The following is a 12,295-nucleotide window of genomic DNA, read 5'->3' on the forward strand; positions in this document are numbered from 1 at the left end:
CATGGTGATGATAGAAGTGAATAGTTGTTTGTGATGCAGCACATTCTCAATTCCACAACAAGAGATGTGTTAAGATTAGGAGATATTTGGTATGTAGATTCTAGCATCTCTAACCACATGACCAGTCTCACGACGGTGAGTGGTTTAGAGATATGCAGGAAATAGTTAATATGTAGAAATAGGTGATGATAGTGTATATCTCATTGTGCATGTTAGTAAAAGTGACATTATCTATGTAGGATGGTAAAATGAAGTACATGAAAAATGTACTTCATGTTCCGAATATTAGAAAGAACCTAGATTTTATTAGAAATATTGTTGAATAGGGTCTACAAGAGAGGTTCAATTGTCAAGAGTGTTATTGGAAAGACTTCCAAAATCAGTGCCGCTTGGTTGCAAAGGGTGGAAAAGAATGGCAGGATATTTACTTTGCACGTGAACATCCCTAAGATGAAGGTAGCCATGTTTGTATATGAGATAGATGTTAATGTAGATATTGACATATGGCACAAACACATTGGTCATATGAATATACAGCAAGCCAAAGTCTACACGGGCCTAAAATATTATTATAAGTTTGCTGAAGTTTAAGGTTGATGGTATGCATAAAGTATATGAAGCGAGCTTGATAAGTAGGCTAAACATGCTTTTCCACATGAAAAGCATATTAATGCAAGGTCATTAGATGTTATACATTCTGATGTATGGGGAGGACTAACCAAGACTGCAACAATTTAGGTTATAGGTATTATATTACATCCATTGTAGACTGTACAACAATTGTAGGTTGTAGTAGGTATTATACTATATCCATTAATAGTCACACTAGGAAAGCATGGGTTGATTTCATGAAGGAGAAGAGTGAGGTGTTTGCTCACTTTCACAGATTTAAAGCCTTGGTCAAGAAGGAAAAAGGTATGCAAATAAAATGTCTAAGATTAGATGGTGGGGGAGACTATTTCTCCAATGAGTTTAGTGATTTCTTGAGAAAGCAGGGAATCAAGAGATAGTTCACATGCAGGTACACTTTGCAACAAAATGGTATTGTAGAAAGGAAAAATAAGAATATTGCAAAAGTGGCATATACCTTGATGTCTGAAAAGAATAGGTAGAAGTAGCAGTAACTACTGATGTAAGACCAGAAGTTTAAAGGCATAAAATCAGATGTGTCTCACTTGAAAGTGTTTAGGTGTAATGCATATGTGCATATTCCCGATGAAGTGATAACAAAGCTAGATCCAAAGGTAGAGAAATACATCTTTATTATTATTCTTTGGAGGAAAAAGGTCATATTTGTTATAACCTTACCACTCACCACTCATGAGATGCAAGTAAGCAAAGATGTTATCTTTGATGAGATAAGTAATTGGTACGCACCAGTGAAGGGTAACAGAAGATGTAGATGTAAGAAGTAATGATGTTGCTCCACATTTAGAGAAATAATCATAGGTGATTAGTGGAGCTAGAGAGTAAAATTGAAACAAAGACTTGATTAAATTGAAATCAAATAACATAGCATAATACAAGGCAAGAGAAATTAAATTAAATTGAAATCAAATAACATAGCATAACACAAGGCAAGAGAAATAGAATAACATAGCATAACACAAGGCAAGAGAAATAGAATAACATCACCATCCAAACAAGATTGGCCCCCCTCCATGTCGTGTAGCTCCACTTCCACGACATGAGTATTTAGAGAATTTTTATTTATAAAAATATTCCAAGGAGCTAATAATAGATGTGCGTACAAATTGGGCTTGCTTTTCCCACTTTAGGGATATTGCTTTACATATTATTAACTATATGAAATCTCCTAAGGTTTGTACATATAAAAACCTTTGCCCAAATGTAATTGCTTTTCCCACTTTAGGGAGATTGCTTTACATATTATTAACTATATGAAATCTCCTAAGGTTTGTACATATAAAAACCTTTGCCCAAATGTAATTGCTAATGGGCCTTGTTACACAGAATATCTTTGTGCACATTTGTACATATGACAATCTTGTGCACATTTGCATATTCCATTAAATTGAATCCTACACAAATTAAATCAAGCATATTTTCTCTACGATTATTAATTCATCAAAAGTATGTTAAAATATATACCTGTAACAGTCCTCCCATTTGAGGAAGCAACTGTCCTCAATTGTGTAAGAAAAATGTCGAGAGAACAAGATTATGCTCGGAAGTATTGATGTCATAACCTGCAAGGTAAACTTAGAGGTCCAAACATGGCTCAGAGGCACAAAGGCATGGCTTAGAGGTTCTTATGGACATGGAATACCAACAAGAAAACTCGTGCGACACCAAAACTGGTGATCATCACACTGATTATTAAATAAAAAATAATATGCATAAAAAGTCTAATACATGATTCACAAAAGAAAAATGATCATGATCTTCACACCACCGCTCAATCCACCAGCCATATGACACCTCAATCAATACCCTCGTATAGTGCAACACCTCAATTGGTATCCTCGCATATCTCATGTAGTGCGACACCTCAATCGGTACCCTTGCACTTCTCGTTGCTATACTCAGACACTGTCCACGTTAGTTAAACAATTAATTGAACACATCAATTAATCCCAACATCGTCTTGAGATATAGACAACCCATAAATATTCAAATAATAGCCACGCACATGTTTGCTAGGCATAAGTATCCTGGGAATCATTCCTCCATACGAACCAACTGAAACAAATAGTGGAGACCCAAAAGCATGCCATATACGGGCATCCCCGATATACAGTTACATCAACGCATGAGAGGATGGCTCCAGGATTGGTGTGGAATACTAGATCTACACATAATGCATATGCATTGAACCAATCAAATGAATGTATGTAAGACGAGTCTAAGTGCCCCATACCACATAGGTGCATTGCGCATACACACATAGGATGGTAAAAGATAGAAGTAAATGTGTCTGGAGTAAGTATATGAAACCAATCTGATGTCTTAAAAGAATTAAATTTACTAAGTTATGAAGGATAGTAACTTACTTGCAAGTGTCGGATAGCTCTTATGTGAAAGCTATATGGGTCTTGCTTCATCATATACCTTCATGACAACTCAAAGGATTTGCATTAATTTTCTTGATTTTTTGAACATCAAAAATAGATTATATGAATTATTAAAAAATGATCAAAATATTACTACAAATATTTTTAAAATCTAAAAAAATCTAAAAATACTTAAAACTTAAATATCTTTTTTAAAATTTTTTTTAGCATACAAAGTATATTTTTCAGACAGTTTTAATTAAAAAATAGGAAGTAAACGTTGAAATAATTAATTTTGCACATGCAAAATGAAATACTCATCCTTAAAAAAATGTATTGCCTCTTCCTAAACCATTTCATGTGGTGTAAGCAGGATAATAATTAAACAGTAAGGTGGAACAATTAATTGGTGAGCCAATGCACTTTTGTCAAAGACATGTATGCAAGTATGGGAAGTGCCATTTGTCTTGCACACAAATAACAATTTTGTATTAGATGTGTGCAAGTTACAATCTCTAATGGTAAAATTTTACAATATATCTGTTTAAGAATATGGAGGCAAGCTAAAATTAGTTTTAAAGCTTGATGAAAGTGAGATTATCAAAGGTCAGAAGTTAGAACGTTTTAGTCTAACTCCCATGAATAGAACACTGGATCCTAACATCTTGCCTGGTCATCTTGATTACTTTAGTGTACAGTCTGAGAATGAAATTTGGTGGCTTGCAGCAGTAAGGAAGATCATGAGATTTTGATGATTTTCTTTTACTGGACAAAGATACCTAATACAGTGCAACATCAAAATCATGGTGGTGAAAGTTTGCACATGGAAGGTTATGGTGAGTATCAAGTGGAATGGCACCTTGCTGGAGATCTCAAAACTTTGAAGTGCATGTTTGGTGTGGCAAATGCAGCAAATGCAGAGTTTTCTTGCATATATTGTATGCATTCTAGAAAGAAAGGTAAGAATGGAAAGAAACAATGGGAAGAAGCAGGCACAGAAGGGTGTCCTACACGTGATCAATTTGTTTACTATGGGGGCCAAATGGTACGAGTAGATCCTAAGTGGGATCCTATTCTTGACATCCCCTTGACAAGAGTACACTTTTGCACTTTGCATGCACTAGTGAGAATCGTAGACAAAATGGTTTATGAATGTGTGTTTTGCGTATAAAATGCAGCCAAGCTTCTGATGCCCAAGAAACATATAAAAGGGTGAAAGAAGTATTATCTGGGATGGGTTTGCATCGAGGCTCGGTAGAAATAAAGAAGGATGAAAAAAAGTCGAGAGCAAGTGGCAATGTACCATGCAAGCCTTGCTTTGGTGGCTCAAAAGCAAGGAAATTCCTCTCTACACCACAAAATGAAAATGGAGAACTACTAGTACAACAACCAGAGAAATATGAAGCATGGAAAAAGTTACATATGACTGTTCCTGATCGAAAACAATGGAGGAAAGACTAGAGTAGCAAAAGAAAATGTGTGGATTGCTCTTGATGACAAATTGGCAGTGCTTTTGCAGAAGATGACATTTGGACCAGATGATTCCAAGGAGTTTAAGGAGGTGATTGGTATATTCTATGCATCAATTGTTGAAGCATGGACTTCAAGTAGTATAACACATTACCTGGTAAGTGTGACATTACAATTAATTTATATGATTTTAGAGACTAACTATGATTATGTTATTTATTAATGTAGCACATATTGCATGCTCATGGTCCTTACTTTGCAAATGAAGAAAGTTTAGCGATATGGTCTACACAGGGCATGGAGTGATCTCATTGGCAAGCACGATGTGCTTTCCAAAAGATAACTACTCATGGAGGTGGAATCTATGCTGTCAATCCAATGAAACAATTACTTCTATGGTGGTATAGAAAGATAGTAATAAGGTTAGAGGAGAAGAAACCTATGTCCAATGGATCACATACAATACACAGAGTCATATGTGAGGTTAGAAAGGCACGATTTGAGAATTCATCAGGTAGAGAGAAACATGCTGAATGGTTGAGAACTCAAGAAAGAGAGGTAAGCAAGTGGAAAACCCGAGAGTCAAGTGTTTAAAAAATGAGCAAATGCAAGTTGAAACTCTGTAATTTTTTGTTGATGCAAGTATTACTCTACTAAACCAAAATGGCTTTCACATAGAGCTTGTAAACCAATGTGATATATCACCCATAATATCACTAACTATAACCATAATATTAAATGATTTTATGTGTGAGAGTATGCATACTTGTGTGTGAACAGTTGTGCTATTTTTAAAGTTGACTAAAGTTGACTAAACTATTACTGATAAAAAGTGCTTATAAGTGGTGAGACATTTACATTTTATACTCTTCTAGCTTTCAAGGCATGGTACGCACCAAGCAAAGTGCTAAGAGGAACCCTACTAAGACTCACTCAACACAGCCCCAGGTCAATATACCAACGGAGACTGATAGTGAGTGCACTCAATCTGACAATCCAGGAGGCACTACTAACGCATCCACATCCGCCACATCACAAGAAGCATAGATGAAGACCAGGCATTACTGCTCTTTGAGAAATAAGGGAGTATCCGAAAAGTACAAACTTAATAATACCAAGGGCACCATTTGCAAGACTGGTGAGAGAGATATTGCAAGATATCCAACAATTGTCTCCTCGTAATAGGTTCTATGCAAGACTTAGTTCTACAGTCAACAATGTGTAGCGATGGTTAGCCTAAGCATTGCTAGCTCTTCAAGAAGCTGAGGCATATTTGGTGGACCTCATGCATGATGGCCAGTTGTGGCAACTATTCATGCGAAGCGCATCACTCTTATGGACAAGGATTTGAGACTTGTACGAAGGATTTGTAATAATGGCGATGCATTCAGTTTGAACATGGATAATATGATTTGAGTAAATCATATGATGCGTTGTAAACTTGTGTTTTAATGTACTTGTAATTTATGAGAAGTGTTTTTAATACAAGTACAATTTGATGTTTCTTTCTCAATATCTTGGGTGTTATTATCTTTTTCTCTCGTATAGTTTTTTAAGTTTATCAAATGTATTATTCTTTTGTTTTTATAGGTCTCATATGGATTTAGGATTTTTCACACATGTATGCATGAAAGACTATAAGTGTAAGATTCCTCCCCAAACCCTCAAGATGCCCAGTTTCTTCCCCTGTAATCAATCCCCTTTTTCAGAATAATAAAAGATCTTGTTTCTACCTGTTTTGGCCTAGAGAGAGAAAATATTCTAGAGAGAGATAATTCAGTTTTTAGATATCTTTGGATTGAAAAATATTCCTTCTTATTAAAATAAATTCTCCCAAAATAGAAGTTTAAAAAGAAATTCCTAAGGTGCATTAAAAATAAATTATAATGTGCACAAAAGACCTTAGCCTAAGGGTCCAGATTTTATGAAAATTTTGGATTAAGGTTCTTATAGACCAATAAGATTAATCCAAATGTATGGAGGAGATAAATTGAAGAATAAAATAAAAACCCCCCAAAAATGAGTAAATGCTCATTCCCCCGAAATAGAAGTTTAAAAAGAAACTCCTAAGGTGCATTAGAAATAAATTATAATGTGCACAAAAGACCTTAGTCTAAGGGTCCAGATTTTTTAAAAATTTTGGATTAAGGTTCTTATGGACCAATTTGATTAATCCAAATGTAGGGAAGAGATAAATTGAAGAATAAAAGAAAAACCCCCAAAAATGAATAAATGCTTACATAAGATGAAGAGTGGACTAAAGACCAAAGAAACCATTAAAAATATGAATTTTGACACCTCAGAGTGGGGATCTCCCCTCATGAAGTAGGCGCCTTTTTTCCCATCTCATTACCCCCAATTTTTAATCAATAAAATGAGATATTTCATCTCTCCTCTCTCCTATTTCAAAACTAGATTCAAAAAGTAAGCTAAACTGACCAAAAAATGGTCAAAAATTGACCAAACTGATCTAGAAAATTCTAGAATCAGTTTGCTTGGTTAGAGGCTCAGTTTTTCCTATAAATAGAAGCCTCCCCCTTTGTAAAAGCTTAATGGTGTTTATGCACTGTTACTCTACTCCTGTCTCGTGAGCCATCTACATTGAATTTCTTAATAATTCAATTGTTTTTGGCCTAATCCTCTCCAAAGTGAATTGGTGGCCACTCTTGCTTCAAACAAGAGTAGAACCCTCAATCCCTCAAGCCAAAGGAGAGCTTACAAGCTCCATGTAAGCTAATTTTCTTACTTATTTACAAATTTTAAATTTATGGTTTTCTTGATTTTTATTTACAAATTACTATACTGCTGTCCTGAGCCATCTACATTGAATTTCTTAATAATTCAATTGTTTTTGGCCTAATCCTCTCCACAGTGAATTGGTGGCCACTCTTGCTTCAAACAAGAGTAGAACCCTCAATCCCTCAAGCCAAAGGAGAGCTTACAAGCTCCATGTAAGCTAATTTTCTTACTTATTTACAAATTTTAAATCTATGGTTTTCTTGATTTTTATGTTTTATAGTTGATTGAATTAAATTCAAATGCGATGCCTTTGAGAAAAAGGCCACCCCCTTCTGTTCTTTACATTCCAGCCTTTCTTAATCCTAGAAAGATTAACTAAGGGATTAATTAAACTCTTCTTATTGTTTACTCTCTTGATTTTAGAAAATTGTGTAGATTAGAGTTCTATAAATCTAATTTGGATTAATTTAAGTTATAAAAAAGAATGATAAAAATGAGAAATGGTCAGCCATACAAAGGAGGTTATGGCAAAATTTTCCAGAATTTGGTGGAAAAGAAAGTAGTTTTTGTGTTATTTCAAAAGAGTAATTCCCACCATTTTTGCATCTAAAAGAAATATTCTAATTACTCCATGTATATATTCACCTATGAATATGCATGGATATCACTGATATTAATTATTAAATTAATTTCTATGCATAGAAAGATGCATAATGAAAATTTTTTTATTATAAAAGTGTTATTCTCATTAAATTTAATTTTTATGCATAGAAAGATGCATAATGGAAATTCTTTTATTATAAAATGTTATTCTCATTAAATTTAATTTCTATGCATAGAAAGATGCATAATGGAAATTTTTTATTATAAAAGTGTTATTATCATTAAATTTAATTTCTATGCATAGAAAGATGCAAATGGAATTTTTTTAATTATAAAGTGTTATTCTCATTAAATTTGATTTTTATGCATAAAAAGATGCATAAAGGAATTTTTTAAATTATAAAAGTGTTATTCTTATTAAATTTAATTTTTATGCATGGAGGAATTGTTTTTATTTTAAAAGTGTTATTCCTATTAAATTTGATTTTATGCATAAATGATGCATAAAAGGATTTTTTTATAAAAATGTTATTCCCGTTGAAGTTGATTTTTATGCATAAATAGATGTATAAAGAATTTTAATATCAAAATTAGAATTCTCTTAAATTCTATGTTTAAATCCTATGAGTATTTGATAAATGAATAATTAAATACTCTAAGAGAGAAATTTCTATTGTTTTATATTCACACGGATTGTAAAAAGAAAATTCAAGAAATCTATCGAGATCGAAATATTCAGATAAATGATTATTTGATTTCTCATTGGAATTTGTAACTAGTTTAGAAATCAGTTAAGTGAGTATTCAAAGAAAGAAATTCAGTAAAATAGTAACTGAATTATCAAACCTTTTCAGGAAAAATCTTATCAGACTCGAACCCTGAATCAGACTATAACCAAGACCAAACTCTTTCGCCAGTTTCGAGGCAAGAAGGTGTGACCAGTTTAGAAATATACACTCAAAACTCCCGCCAAATTTAAAACTAAGTTTGAGACCCTTCGAATTGATCTGTGGATCAAGGTTACACAATTCGAGGAATTCTGGTATGAAATTTAGAATTCCGTTCACAAGAAGTTTTGGGGATACTGATTCAAGAAATACTTCTTGTATTCTTAAGAAAATCGAACTAAAAACTTGCATAGAAACCCTATTTTCTTAAAGGACTGTCTTACGCCAGAATGCTGGAGAGAGCATTTGGTATATATTTTTCTAAGGGAAGTTCGGTTGCAATAGCTGGCGGGGAGAGTGTTCAAAGGACAGCTCACGCAGCAAAGCCTACCGTCCTGACCGGCCTCTGTATGGTTAAAATGGTGCGCTTCCAGTACGATGGACGAGGGCCGACGAAGTGGTCCCTGAGTGAAGTGCCAAGACACCTAAGGAGGATCCTGGAGGGTTCTGACCAGGCGATGCACGGGCTTGTGGTGCCTAGGACACCCATGCATATGTCGTGGAAGATATGTATGATGGACAAAATGATTATTGTAATCTGTTATTTACTAGATCTCGTTGGCTGACCAATTGGTCTCAATGGAGAGTCTAAAGTGATACTATTTTTTTGAGAAACAAGGGACTGGATGGAATTTTTGAGTTATGACATCTGTATAACCAATAACTGTTTGCCAATGGATTATTTTTTTTTACGTTAAAGTTTTAAAGAGGAGTGTGTGCGTATCTGTATTCGAAATCAAAAGTTAAGAAAGGCATTCAATTATGGGTGGGTGAGTAATTGTCTGGTTTTATCGATTCCAATGGTTGGGTGGTGGCTAACCCAAGGGCCTAGGCTAGAGTGAGTGGAGTTTTAATAATTAAATTGAAATAATAGGAATACGCTTAGAATTCGAGTAGTTAAATAAAAACCTGAAGAATTTCTCAAATGAGTAGATCAATGGCTATGCCTAGCTTCGGTTAAGAAAAAAGCGTTGATTTCCTCAAATGATTAGATCAACGGTTGTGCCTGATTTCGGTTAGGAAAAAAGCGTTGATTTCTTCAAGTTAAGTCAGTAATAGTTTTCCTTCTATCTGGTTTAATCAAGTGAAGGATAGTTTAGTCTCTTAACCCCCCCATTAGAAAATTCGTTAAGAAATTCAAAAAGGTGGAATCGTCCCCGTTTTCTGGGCAAGAGAAAGCTATAAATATAAGTTTAGAGTCTTTCATTTTCATTCTATTCTTGTTTAATATTCTTCAAGAACATGGCTCGCACCAAGCAAACTGCCAAGAGGGTTGATCTGGTGAAGGTCAGCCCCCACCACAACCGCCCACACATCATCGCAAACGTCACTAGAGACCTGGCATCGTTGCTCTTCGAGAAATAAGAAAGTATTAGAAGATGACATACCTTCTGATCCCGAGGAGACCTTTTCATCGCCTCGTTAGGGAGATCATAGATGATTTGAACGAGAGCTAGATATCTCGATGCATTGTCAGGTTGGCAATAGTGAGGCTCCCACACGATGGACAACAATAGTTTTGGAAGCTCTTCAAGAGGCTGCTGAAGCTTTTTTGGTGGACATGTATGGTGACACAGTGTACGCAACAATCCATGCCAAGAGAGTCACCATCACTGACAAAGATATGCGGCTAGTTCTATGCATGCGAAAGTGGAGGGAAGATTACGGTGATGAGCCGCAGTTTTAGGGAGATCTTGTAATCTCATGTATATGCCACAATGTAATCTCATGTGATCATGATGTAAATGCTTTACTTAATCTCATGTGATCATGATGTAAATGCTTTACTTAATGATTTTTTTTAATAAAAATCCTGCCAAGTGTCTACTTGATTATATGTGGCGATCCTAATTGTATTGTGATTTCAATTTCAAATTAATGATTAAATATTATTTGGGGTTGATCACACAAATACAACAAAACTTCAAAAATATATTTTATTAATATAGAAACTGTTACATCAAGCAAGTAAAAAAACCCTAAACTCTGCACCTCTTAGTACTAGGCTCAGCAAAGTTAGTAGGAGCTTTAAGCGAAGGAATTACAACAAAATTTCCATCGAGCTCGAGTTGGATAGCATCAAGATCAATCTTCCTAGTAGCAAGGTCTAGGCCAACAAGTGAATGAATCTTCCCTCCACGCTGAGCTTCGAACAAATATAGGAGCTTGGAGTGCTTCACAAGCACCCTCTTCTCTAAGCTTCATTTCACAATCTGACATTTCTCTATTTTTTAAAGTTATGGGCTCTATTATTTTATTGTCCTCCTAAGAGATTTGGGCAAAGATATGACAAAAAGATCCATGTTACATGGATCTAGAATCCTAGCTCTCTCATTGATCTAGAGCTAGGATCTAGAATCCTAGCTCTCTCATTGGTTAGGCCAATCTTTTTTTATTTACTCCTTAAGGGGAAAAATGGAGAGTCCATATTTCTCCTAATGCTACATTTTTCTTGTGTCTAATTTGTATCCTTGCACTTATATTTGGATTTTGACTAGATACAACCGTGATGAGATACGTGAAGTCAAGTAGTCTCTATAATTGCACACATTTCTTTAGTCATGAAGCCATCACTTTTTATTATGGATTTTACTATGTATAGATATTATGTGTGAAAATGAACTTAGCAACTTTGAACTTGCTCAATTGTGCAAAGGCTGTCAAACCTAATCATGTGATGATGCTGTAAAAAATGTGACATCTTTATGTTGTAATAACTTCAGGCTTGGGACTTAATGCATCTACATAATCCAAGAACTCTGAATTCCTTCAAACACTACTTATGTTACTTACACAAGAGGCTTCATAATAGTTGGCTAATGTCTACCCTTCCCTTTGTAAGCATTATATATAGTTACTTAATTAAAAAGATTTTGACTTGAAAGTCTAGCTTGTTGATAATTTTGGGGGTCCAATTGATTTAGTATCAACATCAATTGCCCCAAGATTCTAAAACTCTCATTACATAGCCTCTAATTAAAACCTTTGTTTGATTTCCAAATTTGGGCCCACAAGGCTCTAAAGGCCAAACTTGCCAAATCATCTACCAAAGTCGACACTGTTTCTTCCTTGGTTGGGTTGAAAGCATGCCTTACATATCAGGCTAAAGCATGTTCACTAAAAGTGTAACATGATGCATTTCACAAAATATTGTCACTCTGCAGATACATTAGCCCTCTTTCTTTTCCTTTCTCTCTAGCATGTTCCCTGGTCTAAGAAATCCTAAGATAATATATTAATAATACATTAAAAATTTCAACATACGTAGAAACAGTATTATACTTTTAGTGGATTGTGAAATATAATTTCAATCAAATGTAAACCATTACCACTTTGTGAACTTAATGTATGATGATTTATATAAGAGACTTAGGTGGTTTTTAACGACGTACAGGGTAAAGATTTTCCTTGATACTTGATTAAATAATGCGACTGATGTAGGGGCCAAGGGTAAGGATTTTCCCTAATGCTCAATCAAATAATGTGACTGAGTATGATGCATTAATTTGTGGATTAGGGGAT

The sequence above is a fragment of the Cibotium barometz genome, chromosome 35 (genome assembly GCF_041138505.1).
Source record: "Cibotium barometz isolate CiBa-2024 chromosome 35, ASM4113850v1, whole genome shotgun sequence".
Classification (NCBI taxonomy): domain Eukaryota; kingdom Viridiplantae; phylum Streptophyta; class Polypodiopsida; order Cyatheales; family Cibotiaceae; genus Cibotium; species Cibotium barometz.